Source organism: Propithecus coquereli, unplaced genomic scaffold, assembly GCF_000956105.1.
Source record: "Propithecus coquereli isolate 6110/MARCELLA unplaced genomic scaffold, Pcoq_1.0 Scaffold131, whole genome shotgun sequence".
Classification (NCBI taxonomy): domain Eukaryota; kingdom Metazoa; phylum Chordata; class Mammalia; order Primates; family Indriidae; genus Propithecus; species Propithecus coquereli.
In genome coordinates this window covers 1,482,542-1,499,071 of record NW_012137303.1, presented here as the reverse complement: position 1 = coordinate 1,499,071, position 16,530 = coordinate 1,482,542, and the positions used below count along the sequence as shown (strand labels likewise).

General features: G+C 38.1%; 2 protein-coding genes across 2 annotated transcripts in view; one reads left to right on the top strand and one right to left on the bottom strand.

The window, feature by feature from the left end:
- LOC105805678 (histone H2A type 1-C) overlaps positions 1-2,873 on the top strand; it is a 9,539-nt gene extending 6,666 nt beyond the window's left edge. The window contains exon 2 of the mRNA XM_012638608.1: positions 1,975-2,873. The gene's annotated coding sequence lies outside the window, so the exon portion shown is untranslated. The remainder of the gene's footprint in view (positions 1-1,974) is intronic.
- Positions 1-16,530, bottom strand: part of LOC105805634 — a 153,690-nt gene that overhangs the window by 101,775 nt on the left and 35,385 nt on the right. The gene's annotated exons all lie outside the window — the stretch shown is intronic.

Here is a 16,530-nt window from a genome sequence, read left to right as displayed (position 1 = left end):
TGAAGAAGTATTATTATCATTATTATTAAGGAAATCAGATAAAATTAGAAATTTCTTAAAGTTTATAGATGACTGGTTTTAGTTTGTAAGACTTCCCTTGATGGATTTTCTTTAAACCTTCCTGGATCTCTTAATGGAATTCTGAGTGATACATTAATAGCAATTGAAGAATTATTATTATCATTATTATTAAGACAAAGTCTCGCTCTGTTGCCCACGCTACAGTGCTGTGGCATCAGCCTAGTTCACAGCAACCTCCAACTCCTAGGCTCAAACAATCCTCTTGCCTCATCCTCCCGAGTAGCTGGGACTACAGGCATGTTCCACCACTCCCAGATAATGTTTTCTATTTTTAGTTGCCTGGCTAATTTTTTTCCCCCTATTTTTTTAGTAGAGATGGAATCTCACTCTTGCTCAGCCTGGTCTGGAACTCCTGACCTCAAGTGGATCCTCCCGCCTCTGCCTCCCAGAGTGCTAGGATTATAGGCATGAGCCACCATGCCAGGCCTATTCACTGTTCTGTCTAGCAGAAGGTCTGACATTTAGGGAATTCTTAAATATCTGGTGAATGAACCAGAGAACAGATATTTTGTGGCCCAGAAAGCCCTTTCGCTGCCCAGTGCATCATTATCTGAATTTCTGTATAAAAATGTCTGTTCACAAACTCCATTGTTAATACATTACCTACTCACCCTACCCAGCTACCAGGAACACAGTGAAATTTCGAAGTACACCCCATTTGTTTTCCACACTCTCCCAGTTTCTGCACTAACATCTCCAAACATAGTGTGTCACAGTAACCCTCAGTTGCCTAGATAGGCATTAATTCTTTGAGGGCCTGTTTTCTGCTGGCTGATATCATGCATAAAATAATCTTTAATATGCTCTGAGTCTATGACTAATAGATTATTGCTTTAAATTAAGGAAAGAAAAGGGTCACACAGCTGGTGTGTGTGACCAAATCTGTGTCGTTTCATCCACTTAACAATGTTTACTCTGCAATAACAAAACCTCACTGCATTTTATGTTCCAATGCTGGGATTATCCAATTAACATTCATCTACAGAGCGAGTTTGTAGAAGAATTCTACCTTACTCATCTCTGTACTCTGGCCCTTCACATCCTTCCTATGTAATAGATCTTCAGTAAAGACTCAGAGCAAATACTCAGAATGAATATGTTGACAACAAAACATGAGTGAGCGCAAATGGAAGTCACTGTCTAAACCACAGAGATTTGTGAGTTTATTCACCATTTTAACCACCACTAAATCCTAAATCCCAGTTGCTAGATTTGGAGGGAGATAACATGACTAATTCTAGCACTGTGCTCTGCAATACAATAGCCATTAGCCACATGTGATTTTTTTACAATTTAAATTAAATAATTAAATTAAAACTTCAGTTTCTCAGTCTCCCTTACCACATTTCAGGTGGCTGGTGGCTACTTTATTGAACAGTGCATATATAGAATGTGTCTGTCATCACAGAAAGTTGTATTGTACTGGACTAGGTACTTCCTGTCCCTCTGGGCTAATGAGTTCAAGAGCACATAACCAGCTTCTTCCAGGTGGCATCTGAGGATAAGTTTGCCAGATAAAATACAGGCTACCCAGTTATATTTGAATTTCAGATAAACAACAAATAATTGTTTCAGTAGAAATATGTCACCTAAATATTGTATGAGACATACTATACTAAAAAAAATTGTTTATCTGAAATTCAAATTTAACTGGAAAATCTGTATTTTTATTTTTCAAATCTGGAAATTCTATCCGAACAGCAAAATCAGAGCATCTTCCCTGGGAGGCTGGCTCCTTTTACCACAGGGAATTATTCCATGAGGAATTAAGAAGGGCTGATACCTGGAGAAAAGCTAACTTTTGAGTAGAGGGATGTGTAAGTTTTTCTGTATATGTGAGGAAGGCTAAGAAGGAGATTCCCAAATATATTTACTTTTTCTTCTCTCTCTTAGGTTTCAAAAGCTTCTCATTACAGAGAGATGCTAGGATCCTGAGTGTCTGCCAAACCCATCAATTCTCAGAAATAAATGGATGGACGGGGTAAATGTTCCTATGTCGCCGATTGACTCTGCACCTGCAAATGTTTTTATAGTAAAAACTTGCTCTAGGTTTATTTCTTTTTGTTTGTGTGTGTGTGGGAATATGGAGGGTGGAGGAGAGAGAAAGAATACCATCAAGGGAAAGCTCTCTTTAGTACAAAATGTGTTTAATTTTTTGAATAAGTATTACATTCACAGAGTTCAAACAACTTAAAATACAATAACAAGATGTGTATTGAGAATCCACCCCTCAAATTCCCACAGTTAATCACTTTTTTTCCTTGTGTATCTGCCCAGTGTGAATTCATGCTGATGTCAGTCAATAATGAATATGTTTTATCTCCACCCTTTTCCTTCTTACAAGGTAGCAGACTGTATACAGTTGCTCTGTTCATAACAATATATCTTGGAGAACTTTCCATATGAGAACACATGGAGCTTCCCATACACAGTTGCATGGTATTGCTCTATAGGGATGCTTTGTAGTTTATGTAACCTGTGTCCTGTTGGTAGGCACTCGAGTTGTTTCTAGTCTTTTGCTTTAAAACATTTCTGGAATGATTAACTCTGATTTACAGCAAAATTGAAATTACTCTCCTATTCTGCTGGGATGGTGGACAGTAAACTGAAATTCCAGTCACTCTTGGGTTGGACTCAAGGTTCTTCCCCTTAAAAACTATGTGACTGTCACCAGGTCATTTTGAACCTCAATTTCTTTGTCTGTAAAATGGAGGTGATACCTATCTTAGGTGACTATGAGAATGAAAAAGATCACGTGTATGGATTGTTTGGAGCTCAAAAAATCAGGAGAAATAAAATTATTTCATTTTCAACACCTTTTGTGTATGCGTGTGAGAGTTATGTGTGATACATTGTGATAGGAGCAGAATCCCTGAATTCCAGACTGGTGTGAGGAAATAAAAGGTGATATAAAGGGGGAGGAAGGCAGTGCCATTAATTATTTGCCTAGGACACCTTCCCAATTAAATTGCCATTTCCTTCCCTCCCTGCATAGGAATTAGAAAACACATGCTCCTAACCTGCTTGCCCCCTCATGCCTAATTTCTTACCTTCACTCCAGATCAGGTTTTAAGTAAGAATGTCTCTGCTACTCCAGTAAGTAGGTTAGGAGCCAGCCTGTTTGGTCTGCTCTATATTCCCAACTCCCAGGACAGTGCCCAATGTTGTCTGGCATATAGTAGTTACTCAAGAAATAGCTAATGAATTCATGAGGCCTACTCTGGGTAGAGATTTCAATTCTGCCCGTGAATTTTCAGAAGCCAGTGTTAGAGTCACCCAATCTCACAGGCTTAGTAGGAAGAAGGGGTTAAGAGGTTGTTAACTTATTCTTAACAAATAACTACACAATAAAGCTATAAAAAATGATTCCGTGTGTGGGTGAACACACATACATAGACATGCAGTCAGGTGTTCTGGAAAGACAGGAATCTGGAGCTAAAATAGTTGAGCTTGTGTTCTAGCTCTGCCACTTAGTGTCTCACTGGGGTTTAGTCACCTGCCATCTCGGAAGATCAGGCTTGTCATCTATAGAATGAAATAATAGTGCTCCCCAGAGTTGTGAAAAACTATCAAATAAAATGGCACTTGAGAAAGCACTTTGTTCCTTGTAAAATCTGATATGATCATGTGCAGGATTATATAAAGACTATCTCTCTAACTATCTCCAAATGTGGAAAAATTAAAGCTGGAAAAGATGTTGGGATTTCCCTCAGGGATTTGCTGGCTTCCACTTGCAGACATTAAAGTAATTGGGGTGGTTAAGTCAAAGCACTAACTGCTTCTGGCTGCAATATACTCCGGAATAAAGCCTGGTAGGTGTGCCATGTTGGAATGGTGGTGGAGTATACCCACACAACTCCCACAAGCTCAACCCAGGGTTCAGGAGCAGCAGTCCTGGTGGTGTTTCAAACGCAGCTGATCCACCTTTCCCAGAGCAGAGGCAGGGATGCTCCACAGTCTTCCCATTGTGCTTTTGGTTCAACTTGACTCCCTGCCTTCAGGGAAGATATGGAGAATTCATCCCTACTAGGTACCTTAGCAACCTTGGCAGAGGAAAGAAAAATGAGAAAGGCCCTTAAGGAGAAGGGCCCTAGGTACATTGTCTCTGTGGGAGGAAAGGATAAATGCAGGGCAGAGCACAGAAGGAAACCTTTATTTCTTTAACACAGTCCCTGCAGATTGAGGATGAAGACACTGGGGGTCTGAACTACTTGGTATTGTGCATGGTCACAAAAACAGGTCAATGGTTTGTCCAAATCCACACACTGAATTATATTTATGTCCTTGGTATAGTCATTTTCTCAGGTCTCCAATTGAAAATTTATGTGTCATTTTGAATTCTTCCTTCCTTCTTTTCTACCATTTGTTCAATGTAACATTGGTAGCCTGAAATTGGCCATAATGGCAGTATTTAGCAAATGCTAAATGCTAAATGCTAAATGGGAATTAGCAAATGCTACAAATTAGGGGTTTTTGTTTTGTTTCTTGAAAGCCTCTTGCTCAACATTTGCCAGCATACCACCATTGCTTTAAATATCCTCTGCTCCTTCCTGGTGATGATGGTCTCATCTCACATCTCTCTCTCTCCCTCTCTCTCTCTCTCCCCCACCTCCCCATGCACATTGGCTCACTCTATTGTGCTGTTTTCCTACCTAGAAAGGTACTGTCTCATTTCCCAAATGACCCCTATGCATCTGGCATGATTCAAGTTCCACAGTCTCTCCTAGCATCAGTACCCAGTGCATACATGTCTGTATTGTTTCTTACCTCCTCTATGTCTGCTTTCCAAATTTTATGAGGAATCCTGGAACACTCTTCTCATAGATACTCACCTGCCTCAATACCTTATTTCTGTCAGTCTTCCTCAAATTTCACCTTCAGTGAAATGTCAGTGAGGCCCTCCCTGACATTCTTTTCCTGCCACAGACGGAGAGATGCCTTCTAAAAGAATGGCCATGGTCTGCCCAGTGGTGATACTGGGAGTGTGGACTGCCAGCAACAGCATGGCAGGAATGCCATAAGCAAAGGCACTGTGAAGACACAAGCAGAGCTGTTTAACTGATGACCCCAGGGACTTTCTCTGGGTTGCCTGGCAATGAAATGGGAACAAGGGCTGCTGCTTCCCCTGTGGGAGGATCAGCCAATGTTCCCAGATGCTGGGAGGCTGGCTTTCCTAGCTGACATTCACACAGAAAATGTTTGTTCTCCCTTTGCAAGTCTGCTCTCATGCTTTCTCTATGAAAAGGGAACAGCATGGGCTATATGTGAGTTCCCTTCAGGAGAACAGCCCCCTGTGTGTTAGGCTACCTGCTTCCCAGGCTCACAGATCTGCAGGCTGCATGAGAATGAGCACTGCATCTGCTAACCTGTGCCTACAAGTTCCAGCTGGCACAAGCGACTATGCCTGCTGAAAGACAGACAGAAGGCAAGAGTGGGTAGACCTGTTAGGAGTTAAATTACCTCTAGAGGTGGTAGTCAGTGGAAATGAGTGGATACAAACTTTGATTATGGGGCCAGGATCTAACTTTTTAATCATTATTCTAATCATTTAGTATTTCATCTTCTCAAATGCTCTTAACAAAGACAAAAACCAACAGTTCTCTCTATAATTTTCCATTTATCCTCTTGCATGCCCCCCTTTCTATTGTCCATTCTTTTCCTATTCTCTCTCTCTTTCCCCTCCATTTAGCATGAACTATTTTTAAAGGAGCATTTTGAAAAAGCATCTTTCCTGTTTTCACACCAGATGGTCAGCACTGAAATAGTGGAGGCCCTACCTCTGCACTCTGTGGATGCCCCAGTGGGACTCAGTCATGCAGGACCTGAGAGCTCAGCTGCTGGTTTCTGGTGCCTCACATTTGCGTTGTGGAGTGGCACATGTGGACTGGTCCTCTGGCTACGTGTTTAGGAACCAGACTACTTGGAACTAACTTTTGGCTCAGAAGCTGTACCTCAGAATCAGATATTCCTTGTTGCCCAAATTTACTGCTCTGCTAGCCAAATGAGATTAGGATTGTAATGAATATACTTTCTACCTCATTTCATGAATTAGCTTAGGATGTTCACTATGTGCCAAGCATTAACTCATGTTATTTAGCCCTCCTAATATGTTTATGAAGTATGTACTATTATTCCATTTTTTAGGTGAGGAGATTGAGGCACAGAAAAATGAAGTACCTTGCCCCTGTCACATACCTAATAAGATGGCAGGGGGTTGGGGGAGAAGTGGTGCAGGTAGGATTAAAACACAGGGGGCCAGGTTTATAGTGTTATTGAGGAGGTCCTTGGAAAGGCCTTGGAAAGTGCCAAGCACAAAGGGAATTAATTCTCAAGAAACGCTAGTTGATGTTTGCTACTTGTTACTGTTGTTACCATGATAGTTATTATTTTATTACACAATGATATCAGTGGTCTATTAGCCCAAGAAACTAATATTGGGGCCAAGGAAAAAGTTCCCCTTTGCCCTCTGAAGTTTCACTGAAAAATCAACTCACAAAAGACAGTTTAATTAGAGAAAAGGCATATATATTTATTTAACATGGACACAGGAGTTTTCAGAATGAAGACCCAAAGATACAGGGAAAATTTTCCATTTTTTATGCTTAAGTTCAACAAAGTATGGACAGCCATGTAGAATTATTAGACAAAAAGGGTATGATCTAATGCTGTTAATAATAGACTGAGTGGGGAAACCCAGCAAAGCCTGTCTGTTCAGATTCTTCTTGGCCTCTCTGAGTGTGCATTACTTCCTTCTGGGCATGGATCAGGTTCCTTTCTGGAGTGGGGGTCTTATGAACTACAGTCAAACAATGTAGTTCAGATAATTTCTTTATGGCGGTTTTTTATACAGAAAGGTGTGTGCAGGGGTGGGAGTTAGGTTTTATGGCTGACTTTGGGGAAAAGTGGTTCTCGTTTCTATGACTCACCTTGGGGAAGAAGGATTCCAGTCTATCATTAAGGGGACGAAGAGACAGAGAGACAAGAATCAGGAGAAGGTAAGAGAAAAAAAAATGCTTCTGAGGCCTTCATTTTGCAGTATTGTCTTCTGAGTCCCAACACTAAGAATTGCCTGCCTCTTCAGAGGTTTTGTTTTATTTGGTTTCATTTGATTACTTATTACTCCAATTTCATATTGTACCATGTACTTTAGTCCTCAACAAACAAACACCTGAAATGAGGCCCTAATCCTTTTTTATTTTTCTTAGTTATGATGATCTGGGAGAGAAATAAATGAGAATTGGATTTTAATAAAATGAGAAGACATTTGATTTTAAACAATTTGTTCTTTTTATTTGTATACTACCCAACCAGATAACAGCAACATTAAAGCCTGGTGATTTTGATTTTGGGGACAGTGTGAGACAAAAGAAGTAAAAGCACAGGTTTGACCATCCATCAGGTGCCTACTTTGCATCACAATGTGACCTAGAATCAATTATTTTCCCTTCTCATTTTTGGTTTCCTTGTCTGGAAAATGGAGCTAGTCATAATGACCCACCTCAGAGGATGGGTGTGAAGATTAAATGGGGATAATGTACTTGGCACATAACAGACACTGAAAGCCATTCCCTCACTATGGTTCACTTTCCCCTTACGGTTGTTTGGTTCATCTCTGGGTGTATTAGTTATCTTATAGTGTATCACAAATTTTCCCCAAACTTAGCGGCTTCAGAGTCTGGGCTCAGTCAACCTAAATCCTCTGGATCTCTCACAAGGCTGCAGCCAAGATGATGGCCAGACTGCAGTCATCTTAAAACTGAATGTAGAATTGATCCACTTCTAAGCCTACGTACATGGTTGTTGGCAGAATTCAGTTATTTCAGGGCTGTTAGACCAAGGGCCTCAAGTTCCCATGTGGGTTTCTCCACAGGGCAGCTACTTTCTTCTAAAAGAAGGAACAAATGAGAGGCCCTAGATGAAAGCCACAATCTTTTGTAACCTAAGCTCAAAAGTGACACACTGTCACTTTTGACACATTCTATTTGTTAGAAACAAGTCACTAGGTGCAGCACACACACAAAAAAAGGGATAATGCAAGAGTATGAACACTCAGAGGCAGAGATCATCTTAGAGGATTCCTACCACACAGGGTAAATCACAACCTGTTTTAAATAAGGCAAAACTGTCTTCTTGATCAAGCATCTTTAAAAATTGAAGTGCACAACTGTCTTTTCTAGGGAGCCTGGTTGAGTGCAGGTACAGGGTCACATGCCTAGGCATCTGAAATTGCAGAAAATATTTGCGTTGAGTTTCTGCTTGTTTCTATCATTTGCCTCTTCACCCTCTGATGCTGGTGTACATCACTAAAAACTACATTTCCCAGGTTTCCTTGCTCTCTCATTTCCAGTAGATTTAGCCAATAGGAGATGCTGATCAAAGATGATGGCGGAGCCAGAGTATTTCTCCCCTTCCTATTTATTATTATTTTTAATTAAGTTATTTATTTATTTTTAGAGACAGAGTCTGTCTCTGTCCTCCAGGCTGAAGTTCAGTGGCACCATCATAGCTCATTGCAGTCTCCAACCGCGGGGCTCAAGTGATTTCTTTCTTCTTTGATTCCTGGGGTTTTTCCAGCTTTGTTGGTACTCTAACTCCTATCCCACCAGATAGCCCATCTCTACTGGTGGTCTCTATTCCACCTTAGCCTGTTCTCTTCCTACTTAACTGGGATGGGAATTCCAGCCCCAATTCCTGCTAGCATCACTTCTTTCCTTTGTTCCTCTAGCACAAAGAGAGGTGGCAACTTTCTGCTACAGCTTATCTTTGGGCTGTCTGCACTGACTCTTTTGGGTTTCTCAATTCTTTCATTATGTGCTTATCTAATAATCGCTATTACATTTCTTCTATATAAAATCTCTAGAGTAGTATCTCTTTGTTTATCTGAATTGTACACTGACAAACATTAAGACTGAATACAACTGATGAACTTCGGCCTTTCCTGAGCAACTCATGTACAAAGAGCAGCGTTTGAAGTGTTTTCTAGTCCTAAATATCTGCCCTTGTCCTCATATTGCTGGAGGTCTAGAGGATGGACACTTCTTCAGGATGTACTTTCACCACTCTGGGTTCAAATTTTCTGTTTTGTAAAGTGAGAAGCTCTGTGACATCTGTGGTCCCTTAAATCTCTGAATATTGGGGACTCCAGAATTCCTCCATAGGGAAAGTTTAGAAATAGCATTCTCGTTGGAAAGGAAGTAGGGGCATTTCATATGAGACCAAAGTGGGAAGGTTAGGGAGGAAGAAAGGAAAGGAAAGGAAAGAAAAGAAACAAACAGAAAACCCAAAACCCTGAAGTCCACATCACAAATAGGGAGTGCCACTGGTGGAAACTATGAAGAAAGCTAACGTGGATCATGCCATGACTTCATAAAATAAATATACTGTCCTACAGATTGCTTACTGTTTTCTGGTCCTCTCCCTAATTTCTACCTTGCCCCCAAATCAAGGAAAAGTTCTTAGAAATAAAGTTAACAAATATCAAAATAACATTTCATTTTACTTGGGGTAATAATAATTTTCAAAGAATGGTAAAATTAGTCATTGGAGAAATCAGGGAGGTAGGAAGGTAAGCTCTTTTAGCTTTAAGACCTTTAATATACTTAATATATATAGTTTTGTTTTTTGGAAAATGGTGGTAATAATAGTACATAGTGTATTATTAAGAGTATTTGTCAAATGCTTAGAAAAGTCCTTGTCACATAGTATCTATTCCATAGTAAACTTTATAAATATGTTGCAATAGTTTAGATTGTAACTGACTACACTTATATTGTAACTGATGTAAATTATACAGGGATAGTATACTTAGCATAAGTCTGTAGAGTCCAGGGAAGAGCAACTATGAGAAAAGAAATGTTAATAATTATCTAGAAAAAAGAAGAGCTCATAGAATAGTGACTTGTTCAGTGTATCTTTTCCACAGAGCTGAAGACAATACATCATGAATCCCTGGGTTAGAGGAGCTGATTGATCGGAAGAAGACCACTGCTTGACAAAAATATCCCTTATTATAACTCTATACTCACAAAGTATCCTCTAATCTGTGTCATGGTCTCCAGACCAGAAAATAATGCAATAACCACAATTATGATACTTATTTTTAATATCAAATGTATCTTTCATTATATATTAATAAATTAATGACACGGATTATAAATCTATCGCATGTGAATTTAGGTCTGTATAATCATATTAATAGATAATATACATGGTTACTCACTATGTGACAGATATAGTTGTATGCATTTCAAAAATATTATTAATATCTAATTCTAGCAAGAATCCTACTAAGTATGTGAAGGAATGCAGGGAGCTTCACCCCAAAATATGGCTCCTTGGTATAATGAGTACTTTGAATTAAAGGCCCTTGGAGATCCAGCGACACTGAAAGAGACTTTTCCTCTGTCTGCAGGAAGATCAGATAGACCCAGCAAAGAGAATAATTGTTTGTCCTTCTCCTGCCTCCCTCAACTCTCAGTGTCTCCCAAAGCACAGGATAAAGTTGTTCTCTCAAGTTCTGTTATCTGCCTAAAATCTGAACCTACCAAAGAAGAAAATAATTATCTCTGGTCCCTTCCCTGAGTTTTCATTAATTGAACTCATGTTACAGGAAGAAAGACTGAAGTCTGTCAACAAATCTAGTAAGCAGACTTTTGTCACAAACCATTGTCTGCTCTGTGAACCCAGCAGACTCTGTCCTTGCCCATTGTATATTCTGCAAGCCAATTGAATTCCCACAAAAATAATTTATTACCCCTCTAAAACCGTCTACACTTCCCTGTCTCCCTTTCCCTTAAGAAGTATAATGTATAACCATCTGTACCCCATTGGGATAGAGGGTAATCACTCTGTGAATTTCCCTTGTATGAACATGAACAAATGTGTATGCTTTTTCTGCAATTAGTCTGCTTTTTATGAGTTCATTTTTCAGTGAATCCCCAGAGAGTGAAGGGGAAGTTTTTCTCTTACATAGGCAATAGTTCTATAAGTTAGGTTTTGGTGAATTATATAACTGACAATCCCCAAATCTTGGTGGATAACAACAGGAAGGGTCATATCAGAACCAAATTGTATGTCTTTATGGATCAGCGATGGCTTTGCTCCATATCTTCTTCATAGAGAGACCCAGGCTGAAAGAAGATGACATAAAGGGATCTCATTACTCTTAAAGGTTCTGCTGGAAAGTGGGCATATGTCACTTCTACCCATATTTTATTGACCAAAGCAACTCAATGTGGAGACTGTTATAGATGTAGTAGGAAAGAGTACTCCTCACATGGGGAGGGATATTGTAAAACCATATCAATGAGCAGTGATGTTTAACATTCCTACAAAAGGCAGCAAAAAATGGGGAGCAATGGTACAATCTACTGCAATATTCTCATCCAAATTTTAGGAATGAGAAAATTGAGAAATAGAATTTAGTATATTTCTTAAAGTCATCTAGTAAATGATGGGTTTGGGATTTGAAATAGAGTCATCTATCTCCAGAACTATGATATCCAGACAGCAAGATGGCCCCAGTAATTCTAACCTCCTGGTATTCACACACTTGTATAGTTTTCTCCAAAACTGGATAGATCTGATTTAGGGAGCTAACAGAATATTGTAACTTTGGAAATTGGGTCATAATAGATATTGTGATTCCTGCTTTGCTCTCTCATGGATTGCTCATTCTAGAGGAAGCCAGCTACCATGTAGTGAGACTTCCTGAAGCCCTACAGAGAGTGTCATATGCCTAGGAACAAAAGCCTTTTGCTGACAGCCAACACCAACCTGCCAGCCATGGAAGCCATCTGGGAAGCTTCTAGCCCCATTTTTCAGCTTAGGTCTGCATATGACTAAAGCTCCAGCTAATATCTTGACTCCAATCTCATCAGAGATCCCCAGTCAAAACCACCGAATAAAGTCAACTATGGAAATTCCTGACCTATGGAAACTGTGTGAGTTAATAAGTGTTTATTATTATTTAAGGCCACTAAATTTTGGCATAATTTATTATGCAGCAATAGAGAACCATACAAGAGTCTATCTGCTTAATCATTAAGCCAAACTGCCCTCCACATATGAATTAATGATCCTATATAACTAGATAATCCTTTATAAACCAGCAAATCCATATAATGTAAGGGAAATGGAGAGGGAAAAGTAAAGGGATATTGAGGAAATAATAATGGGAAGTATGATAGACAAAAAGAGAAACTGAAGAACTGAGAAAAGATACACAAGAGGGCCAAATGCAATGTATTTTAGTTCATTGAACCACCTCTTCTAAAGATACTAGCAAGATTTTTGAATAAATAAATGCTAAAGGGATTGATTAGGGAAATGATTATGGGTTCTGTATTAAGGTTAATGGAAAGGTAGTTGATATTTTCTTAATGGGCCCTCTTTCTTTTTTCTTTAGAGACGGAGTCTCAATCTGCCGCCTAGGCTGGAGTACAGTGATGTGATGATAGCTAATTGTAACCTTGAACTCCTTGGCTCAAGGGATCCTCCCACCTTAGCCTCCCAGCACCACAATGCCCAGCTAAATTTTTTTATTTTTGTAGAGATGGGGTCTCTTTTGTTGCCCAGGGTGGTCTTGAACTCCTGCCCTCAAGTGATCCTCCTGCCTCGGCCTCCCAAAGCACTAGGACTATAGGCATGAACTACTGCACCCAACCTGTGTTTTGACCCATAGGAGTAAATATGTAGACAGATTTTATATAGACACATTTTATATCCCAACCCAAGAAAGCACATCCCAACACTTCGTCTCATCCCCAGATCCAAACAACTCTCTACCTGCACCTTTTGCAAGGACCCTTCCTGCCTCCATATTCCATAGGATTTCCCTCCTGGTAGCCCAGAGGGCAAGTCACCAACCTCTCTCTGCTTTCATCTTGAAATAATAATGGGATCCTGGCGTTTCCATATGCTTCAACATCCAAATTAAATGTAGAATCATTTATTAGGTTTATTCTTTTCATAGTTTTTGGTGGTTTTATTTATTTATTTAGCCTTAGGCTTATGTGCAACAATTTAATTCTGAGATGAGAGCTTAAAATACATGTGTGAGTTTGTGTGTGTATGTGCACGCATATATTAATATAAGGTAAAATACGTAACATATAAAAATATATACATATTATGTAAAATATATAGAGATGAAGATTGCCTTTTAAACTGCAGCCTATAACATGGTGTTCCTTCAGTCTGCTGATTATGACCCATTATTCATTAAATCAATTTAGTGGATTGTGATCAACTTTATTATAACTAAAGAGAGGAGAAGGGAGTGAAGGGAAGGGGAGAGGAGGAAATGAGAGAAGGGAAAATTTCATTCAAAGGGATATCTATTACTTTCTCAAACTTTCATTTTATTTAGGGAGTGCATGCATGAATGTGAGTGCATGATGTAGAATGTTTTCTGTATGTTGGTTATGGTTAAAAATATTTCTTAAAAAACAACTGATCAGCTAATAAATACATAAAAATAAACTAAAACCATTACTGTTTAGGCTACTCCTTTTGTATAACAAAATACCCCCAAACCTAGGGGCTTAAAACAACCATCCTGTTATCCCCACAGATTCTGTGTATCAGAAATGTAGATAAGGCAGAGTGAAGTTAGCTTATCTCTGTGCAATGATGTTTGAGACTTCAGCTGAGAAGACTTCACCACTGGGGGTTGGAATCACATGGAGACTCCTTTCACGTTTCTGATCCTTGAAGGAGGATGGTTTAAAGATCAGAATGGCTAACCAGAGTGCCCAAACGTGATCTTCCATTTGCAGCTTGGATTTTCACAGCAGGGTGGCCTCAGAATCACCATAATTCTTATGAGACAGCTCAGAAATCCAAGCTTCAGGTTTCCAACAAAATTAAATTAAATTTGCCACATTAAACACCCAAGAGAATATTGATGAGGAGTAGACTAGATAAGTAAATACACTGTGGCACATTTATAATATTTAACAGCAATGGAAATCAACAAACGAGCTTTTTGCATCAATATAATACAGAGGAATGGATTCTATTGAGGGGGAAAAAAGCAAGGCACAAGATAATAAATACACTCTGGTTTCACAATATATAAATTTTAAAAACAGGAAAAATTGAACTATATTGTTCATGGATACATACGTAAAAGCTAAATCTATAAATTAAAAAAAAGGAAACAATTTCAATAAAAATTTATATAACAGAGAGAGAGAGCACAAGGTAGACAGTAATTGGATGTCTGGGATACTCAGCAGACATTTAAAAAATTAAACTTTATCATACTTTTAAGAGAAACATATTGTTTGCAAATCATAAAGAAATCCATGCTTATGGTAGAAATTTTGAAAACATATAAGTTTAGACATAAGAATAAAAATAATTTGTATTTCCACCACTATGGAGAATCTATATCATACAGTTTTCCCCTTCCTCATTTATGAAAAGTGTTATAATATGGTAAAATGTTAAGAGAATATTTTTTAAGAAAAGTTTTCTATTTTGAACCTAAACTTGGATTTACTGGAAAGTTGCAAAAATAGTACAAAAATTTCTTATTCCCTCAACTAAATTCCCTCCCTAAATTCCCCTAATGTTAATGTTTTACATAACCATAGACAATTATCAGGAATAAAAATTAGACATTGGTAAAATATTAACTAAACTTCAAATCTTATTCAAATTTCACAAATTTTTACGCTAACATCCTTTTTCTGTTCCAGGATCCTATTCAGGATCCCACACAGAATTCATCATTATTTTTTTCTTAGGCTTTTCTAGTCTATAATAGTTCTGCAGTCTGTTCTTGTCTTTTATGACATCCACACTTTTGAAGAGTGATGATCAGTTATTTTGAATAATGTCCCTCAATTTACATTTGTTCGATGTTTTTCTCATCATTGAAACAAGTTTATGTATTTTTGCGAGGAAATACAACAAAAATGATGAGGTGTCTTTCTCAATGCAAGGAATTCATGATGGATATAAGTGTTATTACATTGTGATATTTATCTTACTCGTTTAAGGTGGTGTCTGCTGAGATTTTTCAATGTAAACTTTCCCTTTGTAGCTATATTTTCCCTACCCCAGTCTTGGAATCAACCACTTCTTTAAGAAGTCATATTTCCTTTTACTGGAGGATGGTATTAAAAACCAGAGTGTGTGTAAGGTGTGATAATTGCCACTGGTAGGCCCTCTCAGCTGACAGAGCAAGAAGATATATGTGTGTATACTAACACATACACATACACACACAAATCTATGTTTCTCTATATAACTGTAGATTTATTTTTTAAAATGAGTTTATATTAATACCTCTGATTCTAATCCAGCACCATAAAGTTAATTTTAGCCAAATACTTTTTTTCCCACCAACGAGAACACTGACTCTCATTATCTACAATATAGATAATTTTACTTATTTATTCAATTCTAATGTGCTCATAAAGTAGTTTCAGAATTGATAACCCATATCCCTGGGAGACACTTTTTTTATATATATATATATATATATATATATATATATATACACACACACACTGTACTATATTAGACTACAATACGAATATATATATCTACACATATATATGGTTTTTTCCTTTAGCTTTACAGTAGCCAGTCAATATTGTTTTCCACAGTTTCTTAAGTTAACTTTTATCTGCCTCGATCCCTTCAGCTAAGTTATTATGTTATTAATTTGTCATTAATTTAATATAGTTTGGTTCATTTGTTAGTGCTTGTATTCCATTTTGGATTTCCCCATTTCTATTGGTTTTAATAGTTTGTTTACTTAATAGTTTGTTTAGCTGGTATATAAAACATTACTATAAGAGTCAGAATTATACAAAGAATTATACTGAAAAAAGTGTCACTCCCTTCTTACCCCTGCTACCTCTTCCCATTCCTCCTTCTTTCTACCCTTTTCTTTCTCACCTACCTCCCATAAGGAACCAATCTTTCCAGTTTTTGGTTTATCTTTCTTGTATCTCTTTTGTGCCAATTAACAGAAAACTGTGTGTTTTCTTACATTTCTTATATTTCTCACCCAAGGGTATCATACTATAGATACTCTTTTGCACTTTGCCTTATCACTTAAATGTATATCCTGAAATTAACTCTATATTAGTTCATAGAGATCTTCCTCAGTCATTTTTGTAGCTACATATTACTTCACTGTGTGAATATGCTCTAGTTTATTTGATCAATCTCTTATGTATGTACATTAAAGTTGTTTTCAATATTTTATAATTCCAAACAATGCTGCAATGAATAACTCTGGGTATGCAACCCTCAATTTTAATTGTTGTTTTTTTTTGTTTTTTTTTTGAGACAGAGTCTTGCTTTTGTTGCCCCGGCTAGAGTGAGTGCCGTAGTGTCAGCCTAGCTCACAGCAACCTCAAACTCCTGGGCTCAAGCGATCCTCCTGCCTCAGCCTCCCAAGTAGCTGGGACTACAGGCATGTGCCAC